Here is a 13,170-nt window from a genome sequence, read left to right as displayed (position 1 = left end):
CTACCCTGCTAGAGCTGCCCCCGTCAGGTCTACCCTGCTAGAGCTGCCCCCTTCAGGTCTACACTGCTAGAGCTGCCCCCTTCAGGTCTACCCTGCTAGAGCTGCCCCCGTCAGGTCTACCCTGCTAGAGCTGCCCCCGTCAGGTCTACCCTGCTAGAGGTGCCCTGGGTCAGGTCTACCTTGTTAGAGCTGCCCCGGTCAGGTCTACCCTGCTCCTGCTAGAGCTGCCCCGGTCAGGTCTACCCTGCTCCTGCTAGAGCTGCCCCGTCAGGTCTACCCTGCTCCTGCTAGAGCTGCCCCCGTCAGGTCTACCCTGTTGGAGCTGCCCCGGTCAGGACTACCCTGTTAGAGCTGCCCCCGTCAGGTCTACCCTGTTAGAGCTGCCCCCGTCAGGTCTACCCTGCTAGAGCTGCCCCCGTCAGGTCTACCCTGCTAGAGCTGCCCCCGTCAGGTCTACCCTGTTAGAGCTGCCCCCGTCAGGTCTACCCTGTTAGAGCTGCCCCAGTCAGCTGTAGGTGCTGTTATTGGGAAGTAGAAACTTCTAGGAGCAACAACAGCTCAGCCATGAAGTGGTAGACCACACAAGCTCACAGAACGGGACCCCTGAGTGCTGAAGCGCGTAGCGGGTAAAAAATGGACTGTCCTCGGTTACAACATTCACTGCTTCTGGAAGCAACGTCAGCACAATAACTGTTCGTTGGGAGCTTCATGAAACGGCCGAGAAGCCGCACGTTGGCTGGAGTGGTGTAAAGCTCAGCGCCATTGGATTCTGGAGCAGTGGAAATGACTTCTCTGGAGTGAACTATCTGGCAGTTCGACGGACCAATCAGGGTTTGGCGGATGCCAGGAGAATTCTACCTGCCGCATTGCATAGTGCCAACTGTAAAGTTTGGTGGAGGAGGAATAATGGTCTGTGGCTGTTTTTCATGGTTCAGGCTAGTCCCCTAAGTTCCAGTGAAGGGAAATCTTAATGCTAAAGCATACAATGACATTCTAGATGAATCTGTGCATCCCACTTTGTGGCAACAGTTTGGGGAAGGCCCTTGCATGTTTCAGCATGACAATGCCCCCATGCACAAAGTAAGGTCCATACAGAAATGGTTTGTCAAGATCAGTGTGGAAGACCTTGACTGGCCTGCACAGAGCTCTGACCTCAACCAGATCGAACACAAGCCAGGCCTAATCGCCCAACATCAGTGCCCGACCTCACTAATGCTCTTGTGGCTGAATGGAAGCAAGTCCCTACAGCAATGTTCCAACATCTAGTGGAAAGCCTTCCCAGAAGAGTGGAGGCTGTTATAGCAGCAAAGGGGGGACCAACTCCATAGTAATGCCCATGATTGTGGAATGAGATGTAAGATGAGCAGGTGTCTACATACTTTTGGTCATGTAGTGTATACTCTAGTTATATATACATGAGAAACAACATATAACATAACCATGAATGGAAGTTCAACAAATTTTTTTATTCAACCTTTATTCAACTAGGCAAGTCAGTTAAGAACCAATTCTTATTTACAATGACGGCCTACCCCAGCCTAACTTTCTCCTAATCCGGACAATGCTGGGCCAATTGTGCGCCGCCCTATGGGACTCCCGATCACGGCCGGTTGTGATACAGCCCGGGATGGAACCCGGGTCTGTAGTGACGCCCCTAGCACTGCGATGCAGTGCCTTAGACCGCTGCACCACTCGGGAGGTTTATTAAGACCGGGAGAGAAGAAGGATAGAGGAGGATGAACCTTTAGTGTGCTTTAATGATAGGAGAGAAGAAGAGAGGAGGGTGAACTCATAGTGTGCTTTAATGATAGGAGAGAAGAAGAGAGGAGGGTGAACTCATAGTGGGTTTTAATGATAGGAGAGAAGAAGAGAGGAGGGTGAACTCATAGTGGGTTTTAATGATAGGAGAGAAGAAGAGAGGAGGGTGAACTTATAGTGGGTTTTAATGATAGGCGAGATGAAGAGAGGAGGGTGAACTTAGTGTGTTTTAATGATAGGGGAGAAGAGAGGAGGGTGAATTTATAATGTGTTTTAATGATTGGAGAGAAGAGAGGAGGGTGAATTTAGGACTTAACTTATTGGGAAAGAGACGTACAAGTAGAGAAATGCTTGTCGATTCAGCTGTTTGTGAATGTGTGTGAGTGTGTGTGTGTGTGAGAGAGAGAATGTGTGTGTGTGTGTGTGTGTGTGTGTCTGGTGTGTGTGTGTGAATGTGTGTCTGAAGACGTGCTCTGAATTCCTCAGAGGTTTAAGACAGGCTCCAACGACCTTAGAAGACTGTCTATATATAACCACCCTTTAAACACACACCATTCTAGACCTCTCTGACCCCCACCCCCCCTCCACATTACATCTAATCAGTGATCAGCTCACACTTTCTCTCCTCCTGTTCTTCTGCCTGAACAACACTCTCCCTTTCACATGGAGGGACTGTGGAGAGGGAGAGACCCTGGATGATTTGTTACTTGTAGCCCTGGTGTTCTCCTGTCGAGAGAGAGACAGAGCGAGAGACAGAGTGTGAGTGTGTTTGTTTTGGGCTGTAGTCTGAGAAGGCCACACGCGTCCTGCGCACCGCCAACATGCAAACAGGCTACACAGCAGAAACACAACCCACCCTAGCAACACCCAACACGCCTAGGCAACCCCTTCCCGGCAACCATCCAACTGCTTTTGGCAACCCCTCCAATTCAGGAGACACACTTGCTATCTACACAAGACATTAACCCTGTAAAACACACACACACACACACACACACACACACACACACTGACGTTCAATCGAACCGTAACTGAATGCCTCAATGCCTGTGTGTCTGCTTTATATAGCAAGCCAGGGTCACTGTCTGTAGGAGCCATCCAGTTTGGTGAATGTGGTGGTGTACCTAATAAACTGTCCTGTGTGTGTGTGTTGGGGGGGCAGTTCAGGATGCAGTATGTGAGGGGGACAGCTGAGGAGCAGTCAGTAGGAGAGTATAGAATGGCTGAGCTCAGGGAAACTGGACACACCAGCGGTCTAACTCAGACACACACAGTAATGCACCAGAGGACTCGAGTCACATGCCTTGGATTCCAGTCTGACTCTTTAGTCATAAAGTTGATGACTTGAGACTCGACTTGATAAAACATAAAGTAACTGGAGACTTGACATGGACTTGCAGTCTCAACACTCTGGACTCGACGTCGACTTGAGACTGATGACTTCTCCGTGGATTACTCTCCACGCAGCCAGAGACATTATCGCACTTGCAATAAAGTTGATTGGCTAGTGAAATGCACACTCGACCCTCTGATTGGACCAGTAAACTGTCAATCGAAACAGGTCGGGTGAGCTTGCGCAGTGAGAAGGTTGTGGGGGGTGGCAAGTGTGAAACTGAAAGGGATTGTATTTCTCCATATTTTAATAGGCTACATATGGCCTACTGTTTGTATATTATATCTTTGCTTATTCGATCTGGTCTCTAACATAAGCCTATGGCATTGCACCACATTCTTGTTAAAAAAAACATCATCTGTGCTTCAAACCCACAACATAGTACGTCTTGACTGTTGACCAGTGACCAGTCATCAGCATTGGCGGGCGCACATGTCCAGATTAGTGACCAGAAAGCGCTTGTTTCATTTTCTCCGGTTTTACCTGGCAAAAACAGAGCAGCCTACCTATATGTATAAAGTATGTATAACGTACATATAAAGTACTGATTAGCCAACTGCTACGGACAACTCTTTGCCACAATAGGCTACCTGGGGATGTCACTGATCATCATCATATTTCAGATAGGCCTAGTTTGGGTGGGTTATAATGATATAACTGGTAACATGGAGGAAGGTTTGACATATTCAGGCGAATTAAAAGAAATTTCCACCCAATAACGATATTTTGGAATTTGTTTCATTAGTTCATTGCTGACAAGCAAAACATTTAGGGACTGTCAGCAATCAAGTTTTCAAGATAAGTAACTTTCAAAATGTCAGCTCAAAACGCAGGTGTAAAACGCAGTTTATTTCTGTATCTTGTAGTTTGAAAATGCGTCACCATTTACGGCTGTAATGACAGGCTACATTTGCGAAAGTGATTGTGCGCGTGTTCGCACGTGCGGGGTCGCAAGTTTGAAAACCACTGAGCCAGCGAACAGATGGCTCATTTGCTGTACAGCTATAGAAATGGGTGCAGCGCAAACGTCAAATTGTCGGGAGAGGTGTCTGCCATGAATGAATATGGAGCTCCAAAAAATTGTTTGGTGATGAAGAATATGAACCGTTTACGTTGCAAGCTTCCCCAGCAATGGGGCATCAAGCAGCTATTACTAGCATAGGACTATTGGTGTTTTTCTATGTCAAAATTGTTTTAAATGTATAATTTACTTAAGAAGCTTGCATTTGGAATTTGTTGAAATTAATTATTACATCATCAAAATGTGTTCTAGACAAAAAAAGGGCTGTCTAGTAGCCTCAATAAATAGACAAAGATTTGTAGTTGAATAAGTCATTTCCTGTATTTAAAAATAAACTTGACTTAAGTCTTGATTTAAAAAAACTTGTGACTCGACTTACGACTTACGTGCTCTTACGACGCACAACATGGACTTGACCCATTCTACTTGGGACTCGACGTGAGACCCGGACCATGTGACTTGAGACTTGCTTGTGACTCGAATAATAGTAACTTGGTCCCACCTCTGGCATGCAAACACACTAATTTCCTCCTTAAAATACACCCTCCCCACTTGTTAATTTTGGAATATGTGATATTTACTTTCTCTGTATCCAACATCTGGATCTAATAAATAATATTCTTGCCACAAGATCTCTGCAGCAGGTGAAACTCTAACCGTTAAGTGTCTGGGACCGATATCTGGAATCTGTAATTTGTCGAGTCTGGAGGCAGCTCTGCATAGTGGTCAATAGCTGGCACATCCACAAAGTCATAAAATCTGATTTTAATCGTAACCACACTGCTAACCCTGAAGCCTAACCCTAACCTTAAATTAAGACCAAAAGCTCATTTTTGTTTTTATAAATTTTTAAAACAGCCAATTTTGACTTTGCAGCTGTCCCTCTAGTGGGCCCAATAAGATACAGTAGAAAAGACAAAATAATGAATATTACCAATCGAAGACGTCTATTGCAGGACAAATGAATGTGAGTTTACATAGCTGGCCATAAAATGGATGTTGCATTAGACTTTATGGTTTGGTTAGGTAGGCTTCTAACCCATTGGTTTCTACTACAGATTAGAATAACATTAGGCTGTATCTTTACGTAACAAAAAACAGTCTGTCAGATTTCCAGTCATTACAATTAGTTTAATAAGGACTAATTAGCCTACTCTGTTGTTTATGATTGTGTTGTCATGGAGGACTGATTGGGTTCATTGCTTCCAGCTGAAAAATAAATGCTGCTCTCGGGAATGGCATGCTTTGAGCACTACCGAAAAGTGCTTTTTTTTTTGCATGTGAAAAATGTAATGCCATATGCTGCATTTGCTAGAAGCCTATTGTTTACGTTTTAGTTGATGACACTTTCATATCGCGATAATTTGCAGCTGTTTAAGTCTATCAAAAGTGCGCGAGTTTGAGCATGTGTCTGCTAGGCCTTTGAGCCCCACTCTTGGTCTTCTTAAATGAAACTTGGTTTTGACCGTAAGGAGCACAACACCCCGGGGGAGTTTAGAATGGACCAACTCCCTCAAACTGTTATTCCACAGGCTGGGATCCGCACTATGCAGCTGTTGCAAGAGCACGTTTTATACTGCTGGCTGTCCACTGGGGAATGTTCAGCCGATTCTGTTGCAAAACGTTTCTTAAAACGGATGCAAACGGAGGACCTTTGTCCAATATAAACAAAATGTTCTTCCGCTTGGTTCTTTAACGGTAAACGGTTACCTTAATGAATACACCCCTGGTCGCAAAAACAATGCTTGATAGGGAGCTTAAACTTCCTAAATTCAACCTTTATTGGGTTAAAATAGGCATGCATTTGTGAACAGCCATCCGCAACAACCACAATCCTTAAAGGGCAAATAGCTAAATGAGAGCGCAGCAGTGTGATTCACATCAGTGCGCTATGTAGCCTAGAAGGTAGCAATAATACGTGTTATCCTTCCGGTCGGCTACACCACTGCTTTCGTCCTGACCTCCAAGCGTTTATTCAAATGCGATCATCTTCGGATGTCGACAGCAGTCGCACCACTGGTAGACATAGCGTGGACTGTAGCCTGCCTATTCCTGCGCTTTTCCCGCGATCCGTCAAACGCATTTGGTGTGTCATCATAGGGGTCACAAACTTGTGGTCAGACTTGCTAGACATTTGCGCCTTTTTTTCAATGGTGATTTCAATGTCATTGAGAAAACAGAAAGATGTCAAATATTTATTTGGGGCAAACCTTTATTATGGATTTAAAAATAATCCTACAAGTATTCATCTATAATCTATAATCTGATTACAATATTTTTGCTTGTAATTTAAGGGATTACAGTTACATATTTTTTTGTAATCTGTTATGGATTACATGTAATCCGTTACTCCCCAACCTGGGAGTCATGTTCCATCACTGGACATTCAGAGGCAGTTTCCCAGACAGAGATTACGCCTAAATTCATCCTTGACTAAAAAAAAAAACGTTGTCAATGGACATTGTCCATCGAGTTGTCCGGGACTGGGACAGTCCGGGACTGGGCTGAATCTGTGTCCGGGAAACCGCCCCACAGAGCCTGATCAAGGGATGGAGGGAGATCGCCCCCCAGTGGCAGAAGGACTCTGTTGCTCTTCTCTCTTGTTCATCAGTTTGACAATCAAAACAATAAAACATACAACGTGTCCAGCCAGACATGGGAGGAGACGTGGGTGTATTGCAACTAGGAGGAGCAGGACATGTACCACTAGCATGACACCTAACTCTCCCTTAGTTCAGCGTAAGGAGAGCAGAGCAAACCAGAGGTGATATCAGTCAGGGGTTTAGCATCTAAATCTTGGTGGGGCAAACTAAAAATAAATGTTTATGATGCATGCCAGCAAAGCCACTACACAACACTACATTACATAACACTACAGTACAGTACACAGCACAACATAATACATTACATGTGTTATAATGGAGACAAACGGTGCCCACAAACTGTTAGGGCCTCTACATAAAGATGCCCCAACTGCAGAGCTTTCTTTTCACCACCATGGAGTGAATCATCACCACTGCTTCACCTGGCTATCAGCGGAGCCTTGTCTGGCAGCGAAACAATTCTTTCAGCCTCATTTACTGCCTTTAAAGAAAAAGCTGAAATGGCTGACTTGCTTAAACAAATGTGGTTTCTACTGACAATTGAGATGTACAAACTATTGCATAAGCAAACGATGAGTGGATAAGAGGCAATCCGTAATTTGGATTAAGACATTAATGAGCGAGCTAGGACAGACGTAGTCATAACTATTTGTTCAGCTCTTTTGAAATGTACAGCGACAGAATTCAGAACATGGGCTGCTCTTACAGTGTTCTCCCTGCACACCAAGTCAGAACCGTAGGACAAATAAAAGGGGGCATATAAGCAGATAATGAAATATTATATGATGGCATTTCTCTAAGGCTTTAGGCTACATGTGCACCACCAAGTCAGAACAGAAGGCTATGTTATGAGGGGGAAAGGGACCAAATTATTAGGGTGAGGCACATGGCAGCTTACCACACAACATACACTTAGTATTACTTTCTTAGCGACAGTATACATATCTCCCTGGCATCCTACATCATTTATGCAGCAGCATACAATACATTTTTGTACTCACCTTCCTGTTCAAGTCAGCACAGCACTGTGCTGACTTGAACAGGAAGGTGGTGCGGCAGTCCTTCTTGTCGGAAAATTTTGTCATCAAACTTTGTCATCAAAGTCTGGCGTTCTCTGGATTTATGGTGCTTTCAAGACAACTGGGAACTCAGAGAAAAACAAGGTCGTATCAACGGTCTTCCGGTCGGAGCTCTAGAAAGAGGCCAGAGTTCCTGACTTGGAATTCTGAGTTGGATGACCGTTCAAAATGTATTTTTCCAGAGTTCTCAGTTTTCTTGAACTCACTGAAGTCTGTGATTTCCCAGTTCCGAGTTTCCAGTTGTTTTGAACGTGGCAGAAGTCATGCTGGATTGACAGCACGGCCAATGTATTGAGCCTTTTCTGGCCCATTGTGTTGCATGTGAATGTTTATCCTTTTAAGCTTGGAAAAGAGACCCTTAAATCCATACTTGGACCACACACACTCTCCACTGAATAGCCGGCTAGTGATTGCTTTGCAACGCTTGCAGTCAGCCACTGTGTAACGTCCTGACCAGAGTTCTTATGTGTTTTGCTTGTTTAGTGTTGGTCAGGACGTGAGCTGGGTGGGAATTCTATGTTGTGTGTCTAGTTCGTCTGTTTCTGTGTTCAGCCTAATATGGTTCTCAATCAGAGACAGCTGTCAATCGTTGTCCCTGATTGAGAATCATATATAGGTGGCTTGTTTTGTGTTGGCGATTGTGGGTGGTTGTTTCCTGTCTTTGTGTTTTGTCTGCACCAGCTAGGACTGTGACAGTTAGTTATTTTGTATAGTGTCTATGTCTAACGTTAGTAGCTTGTGTATTGCACTTTCGTTTGTAGCTTCACGGTCGTTTGTTGTTTTGTATTAGTTTGTCAGTATCTTGTCTTTGTGTTAATTAAATTCATGGAAAATTACCACGCTGCACATTGGTCCTCCGATCCTTCTCTCCTCTCCTCGTCCGAGGAGGAGGAAGAGCTAGACTGCCGTTACACACTGATTCCGTCCAAACTACTCAGTGTTGAATTGGAGATTTCCAACTTGTTGTGTAATGTTCATGTCCCATGGCCGATGAGCACCTATACTTTTGATCAGTAATTTCTCTTCGTATGACAAGCATTGAAAAGGATTTTCCAGTAGATGTTCAACTTGATTCATGATGAAGATGACTGCTAGTCTAGCTTGCTAGCTAAGACTTTGAAAGTATGATGTTGATACGATCAGTCCAATCAAAGCTACGGTAGAGATTTTATCTGTGGCCAATGACCTTGAGCCTTCTTGGATGGGCACTTCTAATGTAAATCTATGGCAACACCCAAGAGGGCTTGAACTTTCTATCGCTCCCTGTGGATTCTGCAGTGATGTAGTGTCCCCACGAGTGACAGAAAACGGAGCCAATCACAGCGTAATTAGAGAACATTACCCCACGCTCTATATTTTCCGCTGTCTCGCCTCACCACCACAGAAAGCACTGAGTTAGGCTGGAACACCTGCATTTTGGAGCTGCATTGCTCAAGAAAGCAAAAAAGAGACCATGTTTGTATCCAGCTTTATTAACCCTTATTATTTATGAATATACTAGTTATCTTGGGAATCTTTTCTTATATTCATGACTCCAATTCACGTAATTTAAGTACCTTTTACTAGTTTGTCTCTTAAATAAACATGACAGGAATGCACCTGACAGAAGCTAGCTGTCCCGGGGCTACCTGAGCTAGGTAACATGGTCATGTCTAGATACAGCTTTAGGGGGGGGGGGGGCACTTTAGCTAACACTAACCCTTTTCTCCTAACCTGCTACGTTAATTACCCTAACCTGCTTCGTTAATTCTCCTAACCTGCTGCATTACTTCTAACCTGCTACATTAATTACCCTAACCTGCTACATTAATTACCCTAACCTGCTACATTAATTCTTCTAACCTGCTACATTAATTCTCCTAACCTGCTACATTAATTACCCTAACCTGCTACATTAATTCTCCTAACCTGCTACATTAATTCTCCTAACCTGCTACATGAATTCTCCTAACCTGCTACATGAATTCTCCTAACCTGCTACATTAATTACCCTAACCTGCTGCATTAATTACCCTAACCTGCTACATTAATTCTCCTAACCTGCTGCATACGTTTTCCTAAACCAGCTACGAAAGGTACATTTTGACAAAACCAGGTAACATGGCAGACATTTGTAGAGATATGGGTAGTGGGAAGCTAATTCAATACTGATGCAATAATGCCGTCTATTTGTATTTGGTAAACTACCGGGTTACAACACAGTTGGTAATCTCTCGTGAACAGGCACCTCACACAACTGGCATCATATCTTAACGTCTGTCAACAGACTGGGGGATGCGACAACTAACGAGGAACTTTGTTCCGTGTGTGTAGATTTTTCGGCACTTATTATTTTGAAAAATTACGATTTTGCAGCTGTTTGCATGTTTCGTATTTTGGAACATGACAGAGACATGCCTTTAACCAGAGAGGAAGAGGAGGAGACATTGGCACCAAATACTTACCTTTAACATGCAAACACGCGCCACATTCTAGTATGTTTTCTAACACGTCTACCCCCATAACATAATCAAGCTTCTGACGCAATACGCGTATACCAATATGTTTTGACAATAACAATCTGCCCACTTGACAGAACCAGAAATATTACATTTCAGCCTGGTAGGCTATAGTTGTGTCAATACCAATTTGTTGTGAGGAGGCAAGGAGAGCGGAATTAAGGAAATTAAATAGAGATCGGTAGTGCCTCTGTCAGTGCGTTTCTGTCATCTGATCTGTAGAGGGCGCTCTACCTCTGATTCCAGTGTGAGATGTAGGAACACAGATGTAATTGGTAATAGAGACCTATGGCAGAGGGCTATTTTTAAGGCGGCCAGAAGTAAAAAAAAATATATATATATATATATAATAATAAACGTTAATTGCAGGGGGCCGGACATTCTCCACCTGCGATTATACTTCGGAGGAACGGAATAAAAAAGCAACACACAACTACCAGTATAGCACTTGTCTTAATATTACATGTTACAATGTTGTTAAAAGTCATCAGGAAAGAAGTGGAGGACGCTCAACCAACGTGAGTCGAGATGCAACCAAAACATTTAATCATCATTGGAAAGGAAAAAACACAAGGCTCTCCCACCATTATTTATGTTTTAGTTAAAAAACGATCAATAGCTTCTTATTAAAAGTAATTAAGTCATTTTGAAAATCATCTGAAAAACTAAGCATCTCAATAAATAACACAAAGCTTTGTCAAATCAGGTAATGCCAAATTCCAGTCTGAAGGATGCTTAGAAGTCATTTCCCTCAGTCATTAGGCGTTGTTTGTCTCACTCCCTTCTAACGAGTCCTTGTGAGTCATGGGGAGGGAAACATAAGGCAGGACGTGTTCCTTAGAGTCGTTTCTTTCAGCAATGGGGTCATAGTGTTGTGTAGCTTGGAACACCACCGTTCAAACACTAATTCATATGAAGAAGAAAGAATCAACATGCCACATAGGAGCTGAAAACAGCTAGAAAACACACAATAGACAAGCATAGTGTTTGTCATTTTGGCACTGAAAGTCAGATTTTGGCAGGGATTTTATTCATGTTCAGAACTGATCAAAGGGCCGGTATAAACTATTATACAGGCCGGATCTGGCAGGCGGCCACCAGTATAATAGCCCTGACTTATGGTGTGTGATGTTGTCACGACTTCCACCGAATGTGGCTCCTCTCCCTGTTCGGGCGGCGCTCGGTGGTCGTTGTCGCCGGTCTGCTAGCTGCCACCGATCCTTTTTCCTTTTCTTTGGTTATGTCTGTCTTGTGTGTCACCTGGTTTCTATTTGGGTATTTAAATCTCGCCATTTCTTCCGGGTTTTGTGTGGGATTGTTTCGTTTGATGTCACTCAGTTTTGGGTTGCGTTTTTTAGGTTCTGTTGTACAGGTGTTTTAGGCTACTGTTGTAGTCCTGTTTTTCCTGTTCTTTGGACCTTGTTAATTAAACGCCCTTTTCGGAAACTTGCTTTCTCCTGCGCCTGACTCCACACCCACATCTCCTTTTGGAGAGACCTGACAGAATCCCGCACCCGCTTCATGGAGTCAGCAGGAGTGGACGTGCCCGCCCCCTCCATGGAGGTGTTCTCCAGCATTCAGCTGTACTACACCGTTTGGGGACAGCCATGGATCAGGTGATGGCGACAATGGAGAGATGGGAAAGGAGCGGCCTCCCTACCCCGTCTTCAGCCACTCTCCAGCCTGCACCAGCACCTTCTCCGGCGGCGTCCGTCCCCAGCGGGATTCGGCTCGCGCTCCCGAGGGAGTACGATGGGACGGCTGCCGGGAGCAAGGGGTTTCTGCTCCAGCTGGAGCTTTACCTGGCGACCGTTCGCCCGACTCCCTCGTGAGAGGAGAGTGTCAGCCTCCTTGTCTCCTGCCTTTCGGGTAAAGCCCTGGAGTGGGCCAACGTGGTCTGGGAGGGCCCAGACTCGGTGAAGGACCATTACCCAGAGTAAAGGATGAATGGCTGTTTCATCTAACGCAGGAGACAAGGAGCGCACATGATTTCGCGCTGGAGTTCCGGACCCTGGCCGCCAGCGCGGAGTGGAATGACAGGGCCTTGATGGACCCTTACAGGTGTAGCATGCGGGAGGACGTCCGCCGGGAGCTAGCCTGTCGAGACACCACCGTCACTCTGGACCAGCTAATCGACATGTCCATCAGGCTGGACAACTTGCTGGCTGCTCGCGGGCGTCCAGATCAGGTCCTGTTCGTTCCACCTCCCATCGCTCCTGCTCCAACACCCATGGAGTTAGGGGGTGCTGCTGCTAGGGCAACCGGAGGAGGAGCCTCCTCCTGCACCAGTTGTGGTCGGAGAGGACACACTGCTGACCGGTGCTAGAGGAGCTCGTCTGGGAGCTGAGAGGGCAGGCAGAGCACGGCTCGAACACCTCAGGTGAGTCAGCACCCGGCTCACCCAGAGCCCCCTGTTGGTCATATGTATGTGTTGATTTCCTTTCCTGAGTTTTCCCCCCATTCCCAGCATAAGGCACTAGTCGATTCAGGCACAGCGGGGAGTTTTATGGACAGCGGTTTCGCGGTGCACGCCCTAGATAGTCGTCCGTTAGGGTCAGGGCTGATTAGGGAGGCCAAGGTTCCACTGGACATGGTGACGCAGGGGGGTCATGAGGAGCGAATTAGTCTCTTCCTCATTGATTCTCCTGCGTTTCCAGTGGTGCTGGGGATTCCCTGGTTGGCTTATCACAATGCCAAAATTTTGTGGAAACAAGCGGCTCTTAAGAGGTGGTCAGAGGAGTGCTCAGGTAGGTGTGTGGGAGTTTCCATCGGTGCGACGACAGTGGAGAGTCCAGACAAAGTCTCCACCGTGCGCATT

This window comes from Salvelinus namaycush, unplaced genomic scaffold (assembly GCF_016432855.1).
Source record: "Salvelinus namaycush isolate Seneca unplaced genomic scaffold, SaNama_1.0 Scaffold1346, whole genome shotgun sequence".
NCBI lineage: Eukaryota > Metazoa > Chordata > Actinopteri > Salmoniformes > Salmonidae > Salvelinus > Salvelinus namaycush.
This window is presented reverse-complemented; position numbering follows the sequence as displayed.